This window comes from Delphinapterus leucas, chromosome 18, assembly GCF_059928025.1.
Source record: "Delphinapterus leucas isolate spDelLeu-1000000601 "Yukka" chromosome 18, BTC_Dleu_Yukka2, whole genome shotgun sequence".
Taxonomy (NCBI): domain Eukaryota; kingdom Metazoa; phylum Chordata; class Mammalia; order Artiodactyla; family Monodontidae; genus Delphinapterus; species Delphinapterus leucas.
The window spans coordinates 74,118,296-74,131,109 of record NC_143146.1 but is presented as its reverse complement, the minus strand read 5'-3'; the positions used below and the strand labels follow the sequence as shown (position 1 = coordinate 74,131,109).

The 12,814-nt window shown below is 38.9% G+C and overlaps 1 protein-coding gene across 8 annotated transcripts in view; it reads right to left on the bottom strand.

Annotated features, from left to right (window-relative positions):
* Positions 1-12,814, bottom strand: part of LNX2 (ligand of numb-protein X 2) — a 92,969-nt gene that overhangs the window by 48,930 nt on the left and 31,225 nt on the right. The window lies entirely within an intron of this gene.

Sequence of the window (12,814 nt, the reverse complement as noted above, 5' to 3'; positions counted from 1 at the left end):
TCAGTGTCTTAAAAAAATGACCTCTGCTCTACACTGTTTGGGAGAAACTGGATTTCAAAATATATATGTATGATTTGAATATTCTCTCCCTATAATACAGATTGCAGAAAGATAGATCTGCACAGCATATATAAATAACATCTCTGCAAACTCCACAAACTTTAATATTATTTCATGCCATTAAGAGAAAAAACCCACTGATTCAATTTTAATATTAACTTTTAAAGGTGACAGGGTAATCTAAGACACATCTTTAGGCTTTATTCATATGTACATCAGGGTATTATGAGTCAAGAGGATCCTGAGCGCTGTTCTCGACTCTGGAAGACTCTTATTTAATTGAAGCTGTCTGTTCACAAAGCAATAACTTTGTCTTATTCCTGTTGGGCTGACCCCGAAGATGAGTGTGAAGTACAGTGTGTGTGGGTGAAAACGGAGTTTTGGAATTGAGCTCCTTGCCTGTAAATGTTCCCTAAATAATTGTGTATATGAAACCTGTATAATAAAAAGAAGTATTCTCAATAAAAAAAAAAGAAACCCACTATAATTCAATTAAACAGATAAGGCATGTTATAAATGTCCATCCCAGCTCACATTATTCCACACTCCCATTGCTTCTGGCTTACTCAGAGCAGCAGAGTGCGTGCGTGTGCGTGTGTGTGTGTGTGCGCGCGTGCACCTCCTCTAAGACAGCAGCCTGCTCCAGTTTGGTGCAGGGCTAGCAAGGAATGCTCCCCTCACATAACGGTTTCCATATCTCCTGCTGCTGCAGCACCAGGGGTTAAAAAATCACCTCCAAAGGCAGCAGCTATGTCCATTCTGAATATTTACAGTCTCTGGTATGTGCCAAACACTGAACAGGGAGATAAGGGAGGTGGGGAGAGGACAGTTAAGAGAGCCCATTGTTGGATCATATGGTAGTTCTATTTTTAGCTTTTTAAGGAACCTCCATACTTTTCTCCATAGTGGCTGTATCAATTTATATTCCTGCCAACAGTGCAAGAGCGTTCCCTTTTCTCCACACCCTCTCCAGCATTTATTGTTTGTAGATTTTTTGATGATGGCCATTCTGACCGTGTGAGGTGATACCTCATTGTAGTTTTGATTTGCATTTCCCTGATAATTAGTGATGTTGAGCATCTTTTCATGTGCTTTTTGGCCATCTGTCTGTCTTTGAAGAACTGTCTATTTAGGTTTGAAGAAATGTCTGTTTAGGTCTTCTACCCATTTTTTGCTTGGGTTGTTTGTTTTTTTTGATACTGAGCTGCATGAGCTGTTTGTATATTTTAGAGATTAATCCCCTGTCAGTTGCTTTATTTGCAAATATTTTCTCCTGAAACTAACACAACATCGTGAATCAACTATACTCCAATAAAAATTAAAAAAAAAAAGAATGCCCATTGTGAAAACTCAATGAACTAAATATTCTCAGAAAGTTGTGCACCGGGTGCTGTGTGAATGCAGAGAAGGAGGAGGAGAGCTGGCATCTAACTCAGTTTGGCTTTGTAGCCAGAAATACTTTCAAGAGGGGACACAACACGGCTGCTGGGCTGTGACAGGAAGCACTGGCCAGAGAGGAAACGGACAAGGGCCTCTTCACATCCTGAGTGTGCACGGCACATTCGGGAATGTGAGCCGGTGAAACATCTGAGGCAAGAAAATGAACTCAGAGTGGGGGCATTCTGAAACCTGGGGTCCTGTACCAGGTCAGAAAGGGCAGACACCATGTTAATGCTGCTAGCATTTGTTTCAGTGATAAAATTCTCTTCCAATCATATATATATATATATATATATATATATATACACACACACACACATATATATATGTATATATATATATATATATTTTTGCTATTTTATTACTTGGAGTATTTATCAGAAAAACAATATTAACATTTTAAGAGATTTAACAAGAATTGCCATGAATTATGAGGGGTGGGACAAGATTCAGATGGCATGGCTGAGTCAGATAAACTGTGTTTTTCAAAACAACTTAATAAAATAGCAGCTTGTGATCTGAACTATCAGTACAGCATTAAGACAGTAGACACTTCCTGTAGTTTGTAACTCACGGGGCTTACACTCTCTGAGCACCATAGCTTTTGTCAGTCCAAGGTATGTGAGATTATGGAGATAAACATCATTTACCTCAGGCAAATAAACCACTTCAATCTCTAGGTATTTTAATACAGAATGTCCACAGACTCGTTTCCTACTCAACTAGCAAGAAAATTCATATATCCCTTGCTCTTCTTTGTTTGTGATAGTATTTATCCTAATTTTTTTCTCAAGAATATACACTGCAATTCTGGCCTCCCACATAATGACTAAGGAAGCATTTCTCTTAAGACTATTATATTTTAGCTATTTTCTGAATCTCTAAATAACTTTGATTATTTTCCTATCACAAAATATTTTCATGAGGAAAAAGAACACGTTCCCATTTAAAATACCAAATAACAACCGCATTATCAACAGCCCCGAAATGCCTCTGTGTTACCATGACACAAACATTAAATGAAAATTTATCACAAGTAGATCACTAACACGTGCATATAAATATTGATTAAACAGTTTCAAGACCATACAGTCTAAGTAGTTAAGAGCACACACCCTGGAGCCAGTCTGTGAGGGTTCAAGTCCTTGTTCAGTCACTTACCAGCCCTGTGGCCTGACTGAATTTCTCTGTGGCTGTTTCCTCCTCACGTGTAAAATGGGGGTAGTTAACAGTGCCGATCTCAGAGGGGTGATACAGAGAATAAACAGGCACATTAACAGGTGCTGAATAAATGTTAGCTATTACTACTATTACTAAACATAAAGAAACAAATGTTCAGACAGATTTTATGATTTGCCCAAAGCTGCACAACTTATAATTACTCAGTAAGAAAGAAGATAAATCCAGTTCTTTCTTGTTTCAAAATAACCCGACAGTAAATTAAGTAATTATAGGAAAGAGGAACGGTGTTTCATGTAAGCCTGAGTGTATGGATTTTTTAAAGACGAAGGCAGCCTGAGCCTGTTTTCCAATCCCCAAGCCCACTCCTCTCCTCCCAGCTCCGGCAGGTGACTTGATTTCCACTTTGTGAACAAGCCCACTCCTAACGCCTCACAAGGCTTCCTACACTACTGTCCCTCCCCCGAAGCTGTGAGCACCTTAAGAGGTGGACCTCCAGCAGGGGAGAAGCTCAATAAATGCTGAATGACCAACTGGGTGACCAAAGTTAGGTGGCCAGAAATACATTCAAGTATACAGGAGGATATGCCCATGTTTAATTTTGATTTCAGACATTCTATTAGCACAATTTGAAATACTAAAATACAAGTTAAATAACAGTCTTAAATATTTTCCAAAATATAAAGATAAAATGTAGCATTACGTGTATCTTTACAAGCTATATTATCCGTGTAGCTAATATAACAGTAATATAACAGGAACAGTAAACAGATGGATGCTATCAAAACGGCTGGAAGGGAATTCCCTGGTGGTCCAGTGGTTAGGACTCTGCACTTTCACCACCGAGGGCCCGGGGTTCGATCCCTGATCCGGGGACTAAGATCCCATGAGTCGTGTGGCGCAGCCAAAATAGATAGATAGATAGATAGATAATCAGTTGTCTCATACTTTCTCTCATTTAAAAAATAAATAAATTGGCTGGGAATATTACAACACATTTAAGATAACATCTTGAAAGATAATCAGTGCAGTGGAGAGGGAGTTATACGACTGTTTACTACCTAACTCCAGTTACGATTAATGTGCTTGCTTTTCCTGGTCTATGAGACAAGACTATCCTGCTACATCCTGAAGACTCTCAGAAGGAGCTACGGTTTTTCACAGTTAATTTGCACACACTCCCAAACTATGTTATTCAGATCATTTCTCTTAATGTTACTTTTGACTCAGGCTGAAAGAGTCCTCACTGGCCCTAAACTAGGAGATCCAGCCCCAGATAAAAGAAGATGAGCCAAGGGTTACCACCAAAGTACGGTTAGATGGGGATCATCTTTGGTTCCTCTGACACATCAGTGCTGAGTCTGAGGATACCTCTCCCCATGCATCCCAGCAAAATCCTACTCACGCCTTAAGTCTTAGCTCCACCTCCACCCCCTCCGTCAGATCCCATCAGCCTCCTTCCCGCTCCCGGTTCGCCCCCTCTTTCCCTTCTGTTCCTGCTGCTTTTTACACACGCCTTCGTCTCATCAGTTACTACATTTGCGTGCTTGCTTATCTGTCTCCTTACCTCTTGGAGGTTACGGTGAAGACAGTATCTATCTCTTGTATTCCCAGGTCTTGGCACATATTGTGCAATTAAAAAAAAAGTTCTCAGGCTCATACTGGAGCCTGAAATGTATAAGAGTCTTGAGATGTATTATATAACTACGTAAATTTATGAGAAATCCTTGCACATTAATTTGTGGCACTGCAAAACGATCAACATACTGGACCCTGCCCTATGATTATAAACAAACTAGGAATAAGATATTACTTCCTTTAATCTTCAAAAGTCTGAGGGAAAAAAAAAGGGTTTTTTTTTGTTTAATGATGTCAACACAAGAAAATTTTATTGTATATGTTACATATCAGCTTTCATAGCTACCTTTGTATAAAGCAGTGGTTGTCAAACTTTTACACCTAAGGATCCCTTTATCCACCCTGGACAAGTTTGGCTGTTTCTTAAAAAAACAAAACAAAAAACAAAAACAAACTACCATACAATCCAGCAACTCCACTACCCGGCATTTATCCCAAAGAAATAAAAACGTTCACACAAAAACCGGTACAGCTTTATTTGTAATGGCCTCAAACCAGAAACAACCCAACTGTCCTTCAACAAGTGAACAGTTAAACAAATGATGGCACATCCACACCACACCGCTCAGCAATAAAAAAGAACGGATGTGCACACCAGCCTGGGTGCACCTCAAAGAATTATGCTGAGTGAGAAAGCCGATCCTAAAAGGTTGCATATTATATTTTCCATATATAACATTCTTGAAATGACAATGCAATTAAGTAAATTAATTAAAATGTTTATTTGTTAATAAAAAATAAACCCATTACATGTTAACATTTTTATGAAAAATAACTTTTTTCAAAATAAAAAAATATATAGTGCGGAGAGAAGCATTGTTGATGTAGAATGTATTTTCCAAATCTGGAGTCTCAAATCTGCTTTCAACCTTTTGTGACATCACATGTCAAGTTTCCTCTGGAAAACTCTACTGAACACTCATGAGAGAATGAGAGTGAAAAGGGTAGGTAAAGTCTTTGTGTTACTGGGAAAATAATTTTGATCTTGTGGACCCAATGAAAACACAGGGTCCTGGGTCACACGTGGACAAGTAGTACAGAGCACTGAAGGGTTCTGACACCCCTCTTCCACAAGAAGTACCAGTCAGTAACCAACAAGACTTTTAAAAAAGACAAAAACTGGAAAAGGCCAACTGTGGAGGTGAGCCCATACTGGAGGAATCTGTCTTTCCTGGAATGAAGCTCTTTCTCCAGAGCCTTCTCCCACTGAAGAAGCGTATCTGGATATCACTGTACAGGAATATTAAGCATATTAAATGAGACCCTTACATAAATCCTATTCTTAATCAAAACATTTCCTATATGTCATGAGGAAAATGATCAAATACCAGTTTTCCAACAATTCCACATCTATTATTTATAATTCTCTCATTGTCTACATAAAAGCGTAATTCAGCACACTTAGCTATCTGTCTCCTATTCCTTTTTATCAAGTAGAAATATTTGAAAAACCATTTAAAAATTCTTAAGATGCTACTTGTAGTGAGATGTACCCTATTTAATAATCTAGAAAATTAGTAAGCTAAGCAAAAAAATGCTAGAAGCTATGCAACTTAGGCTCTGAGCTCCATGCCAGCTGGGTAACTAGGTCACTACACAATTCCTTTTCATTCATCACATGTTTATCCAGTGTCTACGAAGTGCTGGTATTATATAGATATTCTGGTGCCTAGGCTTCCTGTCTACACACTGTCAGCTTTGCTTAAATAGTAATAAACCACACATCATACACACAGAGTTTAAATCTAGCTCCAAAATTCTCATGATTTTATATCTTTTTATACACAATAAAATATTTACTGATATGTTATATTTACGTTTTAGTCCTGACATCTGTTATTATTTTTTGATAACTTTAATAATCTCCTAAATATTTTACAAAAAGGAGGTTAAATTGTGGCTGGCAGAGAATTTACAAATTTCAAATGTCCTTCTACTTTAGTTTTTCTAATTTTGAACCACTAATCTATGATGAAAACTTTTTTTTAATGCAAAAACCAAACTGGATTACCTACCCAATTCCTGCAGGCTCAGAGAGTTATACTAGAGTTATACTTCTAAAAATACTACTAAATTATGTTACCTTACATTAATTTAAAAACAGAATTGATATAAAACTATTTCAAAAAGGAAATACACCATATGGAATGCTAAGCATTTCCATACAGCTAAATACCCAGACAGACCTCCACCAATAAGAAAAGGCTTCTGTGGGAAGGGGTCTTCCAGGAAAGACACACTCCCACAGCACGTGACCTCTTCTCAGCAGCACGCCTCACCAGCCAGCCGAGATGGGGCAATTTCTAACATCTTAAAGAATGTCACAAATTCATAAGAGTTGCACAATACATTTAACAATGAGGGGTGGGTTGTGAGGGGAAGTAGTTTTCATTGGTTTAGTTTTCTTGCATGCCGTGTTCACCTGCTGGATATAATTTTAATACTTCTTTATATGACATTCAAAGGCAAGGGTTCTGATTTAAATAAATAATCTGTTTTCTTCTAAAGGATGAAACCTCTCAAACATTTAAGTTCTTGCACAGTAAATTTAGAAAACATTGGTTTTCAAGTGATTGATAAATTCTTATTTTCAAGGTCTTTTCAATCTCTAATTTCTATAACTGTGGATCAAAATCCCTCTGCTAACTCTCAGTTATCCAAGGAAGTAAAGGGCATCAAAAAGAGCACTGGCTGTGGGTTCAAAATTTGCCTCTGCCATGCACGTGCTAGCAATGTGGCACCACACGCGGCACAGCAATTAGAAGTTTATAAATCTCCATTTCCTCATGTTAGAAATGGCATCCTGCTTATGGTGCAGGATTACTATGAAGCTAAAAATGTTACACTGCCAGAAAAACCTCTTACAAACCACAAGGCATTATAACACAAACTTATGACTAGATTAATGACTGTAAAGGACGATGTAGATAAGAACAGACAGCTGGGCTAATCGGTGGCCCGAGCTCCTTCCACGAGACTGGTCACGGGACGCCTGTGTCTGATTCTTGGCTCTGAGACCGGCAACCAGGCCACCAGCTCAGCCCTTCCCCGCTCTAGACTCCACTCTCTGAACCTACAGACCAGTGGGCCAAACCAGATAAACTCTAAAGTTACTTATAGACCCCCAATTCCACGATTCTAGAAATGTGCTTTGAGCACACATTTTTTTCCCCCAAAACAGAACAAACAGTTTTCTTTACTATTATCCAGCATTGTATTAACTATAAAAATGATCTAAATCCAAAGCTTATCAGGAGAGGTTTTTGTGTGTTTCTTTTTTATTTTTTGATTTTGTTCGTTTGTTTGATCTTCATAGTACTGGACACTCTTTTAAGTTCCCGACCTGAAAATTTCTCGTTTTGCAGGCAAGTGTATGGACAAGAGAGGAGGGCTAGACATATAATTGAACGTCTCCATATGTTTATTATGGTGGGACAACGTACGATACTATAGTGCTATAAGACAAAATTTATTTTTCTTACTGGCTCTCCTACAGTGCTATTTAGGAGATGCTGCGACATCTATCTGAAGGACTAATATGGTTAGTCCGTCTGCTTTCTCTGAAAGGCAAGCACAGGTTAATTGTCAGTAGTATAAATAGACGTTTTAGATGGCAGATTTTGCTCCACACTCAAACATATTTTTCCATTCAAGAAACATCTAAAGCTACAGAAAAAGAACAAACTTTTCAGTCTTACTTCCTTCAATAACTGCAAAGAAATCAGCAGGACACTGCTACTCTGTGATCAAACCCACACAATAAAATAAATGAAGTGGAACTAAACCACAGTCAGGCAAGGTTTTATGGTGGTGGTACTACTAATAGTTAAGAGTCCCAGACTTCATTATCTTAACTATCAGTAAGGTATAAGAAATTTGAATGCTGCAGCTTTCCAAGCTAATTAGGGACACCGATAATTAAAAGAACAGATATTATTTAAGATGCTCAATTTGTCCCAGTTATAATTTAATGCATATAAAAATGATCAGCTCAAGAATGACTCTGGACCAGACTCAAGGGACCATCACTGAATGGCCAGATCTTGTGCTTTCTCAAGACCAGCCTAACAGGCACCAGTGTCAGGGGTAGGGACCAAAGCCTTGTTAGCCTTGGGATTTATCCAGAATGAGTCTAGTGTGTTGCCAGAGGTCCTTCTAATTTATTAACAATGAGTTGTCTGAGTTAAATACAGTTCTAATACTGAAAAAATTAAAAGAGAAATCCTCATATAATGTAACTCATTATCCAGATTCAGATACATCACAGATAAAACAACCCTTTAAAATATAAATGCCTATGTTACATGACAGGAAATAAAATGTACTATAAAGCCAGAAATTATAAGGGGCTGTACTATGTTAAATCATTAGGATGATCAACAATGCACCCTAAATTATATTAGTTTCCCATGTTTCAGAAACCGAGTCAAACAAAATCCCAGGTTTTACATGTTATGTAGTTATTACCTGCCTTTTTAACATTTCCACTAGGAAACTTTTACAAACAAAATATTCAAGAGCAAACTAATTACTCATATCCCTAACCTTCAAACCTGACCTCCTTTTCAATCTCCTATCCTCCCTCTTTTCCATCCATCCATCGGTCCGTGTTACTGAGAAATCTCCTATGTGCCAGGCACTGTTCTTGGGCTAGGAGTTCAGCCTTGAACAAAAACAAAAACCTCTCCCCTTGTGAAGCTTACATTCTGGGGGAGAAGACAGACAACACACACACAAAATAAATAAAATACTGGGAGGATAGCTTTTTAAATAGGGTGATCAGGGGAAAACGCACTATTGAGGTGGCACTTGAGTTAACGCCAAAAGGACATAAGTAGAAATCCACACGGTTATTTGGGGTAAAATGTTTATTATAGGCAAATGAAATAATAAAGGCCCTGAGCTGCCAACGTGCCTGGTATGTTCAATGAACAGTCAGGAGGCCCGTGTGGATGAAATGAAAAAGCAGAGAGAAGGAAATGGATCAGACCAGTAACGGGGGCTAACTACACCCTATAGAACTTTGGTGTTTCCTCTGTGTAAGAATCCTAACAGGATCGCTCTGGCTGCTACACTGAGAATAATCTTAAGGGGCCAAAGGCAGAAGCAATCAAGAGCCTACTGAAATATTATAAGGAAGAGATGATGGTGGATTGAACCAGGGTGGACACAGTTGAGATAGTGACTCATTTCTGCATCTACTTTGAAGGCAGAGTGGTGTGATTTGCTGATACATAAAATGTGTGCACGAGCTGCTGGCGGTGGGAGAAGTCAAGGACGACGCCAAGGTTTTTAGTCTGAACTAGAAAGATAGAATTAATATATTTGAGGTGCGACAGTCTGTAAGAGAGTAGGTTTAATGGGTATGGCCAAGTTCAAACAGGTTATATTTGAAATGCCTATTAGACGTCCAAGTAGACACACGGAGTAGGCAAGCAGCTAAGTATACAAGTCCAGTTCAAGGGAGAGGACTGGACTGATGATATAAATTCAGGAAGCACTGGTGTATAGAATAGAAAGCCATTCGATTGGGAAAGATCACCAAAGGAGAGTGGGTGAGTGTAAGTAGAAGAGAAGGGGGCTGAGGACTGGGCCTTGGGGCATTTCAATATTACAGGGTCTGGGAGATAAGGAGGAGCCAAACCGAGCAGGAGTGGTTAGCATGCCAGAAGCCGATCAGGAGAGTGTGGTGTGGAAAAACCAAATGCAGGAAGTCTTTCAAGGAGGAGGGAATGATTATCCCGTGGGCAAGTAAAGTAAGATTAGGACTGGGAATTACGCATCGGATTTAGCAACACGGCACTCACCAGTGACCTTGACACAGAGTTTTGGTGGACTGGTGAGAGCAAATGCTTCCTGGGAAAGAGTTCAGGAGACAGGAATTAGAGCGTGAACAATTCTTTTGAGAAATTATGCAATATGGGAAGGGGGAAATTTTGTATTCTGGGAGGAACTGAGACTCTAATAGTGATTCCCCCCAACATTTAACAAAGGCAAAGATGTACACATTTATCATTTGCATCTATACACATCCTTAATTCCTTTCTTCTTGCGTCAGACCTCTCCCTCTGCTGTCTCAAGGCTAATTTCTCCTCCACCTGGGCTCAATATTCCATTCCTTTGGCAACGTTTGTCATTTATCTCATCTTTCTTTATTTAACCTCTAACCTTTTCCCCTCAGCATAAAAAAGTTCATGTTTCAACAACAATGAAAACAGAACATTCTCCTACAGTTGTTACCCTTTCCCCCACCTTCATTTCACCTCCAATATTTCTGAAATATAAGACCATGCTTGCAGTCTCCGATTCCTGACCAAAAGGGCTTCTTTCTACCTCTACCAGCCACTGAGCCTGGTTCTACTGTGGTCATGGTCGTCATGACTGGCTGCCAAATCTAATGGTCACGTTTCAGTTCCAAACCCTGCTTGATCTCTCTGCAACGTCACCGACTCCTCTTGCCGTGAAACTCTTTGCTCCCTTGCCTTAATTATACCACTCTGCTCTGGTTCTCATACTATTTACCACTCTTTTGTGATAGCTGTCCAATTTTTTCCTTTAGGCAAACTCTAAAAAATTTAAATTGTTGGGCCAAGTAAAAAGAAGTCTTCTGATTCACTTCCTTAAACTGCTCTCCAAAACGGTGAACAAAATTTTGATTCCTACTAGCAATGCTAGTATGTTAACTTCTCCCAAACTGTTCTAATCCTGGTTAATTTTATTCGTTTTAAATATTTATAAATCTTAAAGTTGAAAATACAAAAATAACATCTCATTTTTTCTTTAATTTGCATCTCTTTGATTCTAGCTAAATTAAATTTATGATTATAATCCTTACTCTTGTGAAGTGCCTCTAGATCCCTGGCCTCACTTTTTTCCTACTGAATAGTAGTGTTTTTCTTAATTGATATGAACTTGATATATTATGATAACAATCCTTTATCACATTATTATAATTACTTTTTCTCCTGTTTGCCTTTTAGTTGTCTACTGGCATAAAGAAGTTGTCAATTTTCATGTAATTGAATACATTCATTTTCCCTTTAAAAATTCTTCCACTACTCTTATCCCCTCCTCCACAACAAGATGAGATGAAGATTTGCCTCTGTATTCTTCATTTGCATAGTTTAAAAAAAAATGATTACACTCTATTCTGACTGGAATGCAGTATGAGAATAGATCTTTCTCTCCCAGTACTTAAATAATTGTCCTAATTCCAGTACATCTAACTCACATTTATGTTCAAAAGCCATGTCATTACTGCCCTCTAAATGATCCTATTACTGTAGTTGCTAATGGCCCTTCTATACTCCCCGTATGCTATAACTAGAGCCAGAGAATCCTGTGTCTCTCTCACCATGAGCCTCATTTTCCACACCCAGTCACCAGGTTCCTATTGATTCTACCTCCAGAATATGTTACTTATGCCTCCTCTTTCCTCTCTCCCTACCACTACTCTGTTATTTATTACACTTGCTCATTTAGCCATCACTCAAAAGGTTTTCCCATCTTCTTCTCCTGTCTGTCCTTTACAACACTGGCATCCAAGCACCAGCGATATTATTTTCCCTGCTGAATACTCTTCTGTAGCCCCCAATTGTTTCTACAAAATGAAAGCCAAAGTCTCAAGCTGGCACTTAAGTCTCCCAGCTCTGGCTCCTTTAGTTTCATTTCCTGACACAATTCCACACATTCCATGCTTTGGCCAAACCAAACTACTTACACCTTCTGACCTCAGCATGTTCTCCCCTCGCCTGGAGCGTGCTCTCCCACCTTGCTGGCCTGCAGAACGCCCGTCCATTTAATGGCCAGCGGCTGCGAAGCTCTTCCTGATCCACCCAAACATAACTACTCATCCTGTCCCTTACGTCACTGTGGTACTATTACAGTCACTGGGTTCCTCACTGCTGTGGTCAGCAATCACTTGTTTGCATGGGTCTTCCCTGCAGACTGAATACCCCTTTAAAGACAGGAATCAGACATGTACACACTGCTATATTTAAAATAGATAACCAACAAGGACCTACTGTAGAGCACAGGGAACTCTGCTCAATATCCCGTAACAACCTAAATGGGAAAAGAATTTGAAAAGGAATACGTAAAGCTGAATCACTTTGCTGTACACCCAAAGCTAACAGAGCATTGTTAAACAACTATGCTCCAATATAAAATAAAAATAATAAAAAAAAGACAAGAATCAAACCTCATCTCTATAACCCTAGCATTTGGAGCATGTCTGACATAGTTTGTGGTTAATCTCAACAATCAAAGAGGGAATGAATGAACAAATTTCCTCAAATTTCACCTGCCTCACCAAATCCTGACTGTAATCCCTAGAATTTGTATTCCCACTGCCTCTGTCCTAATTCAGGTTCCTGTTACTTCTTGATTATCTCCTCTCTGTCCCTTCACCTCTCCATCGCAAAAGGTGATCTCTTAACAAACAACTATGATTCTGTCATTTCCCTCCAGAAGAAAAATCCGGTTCTAGGAGAGAGAC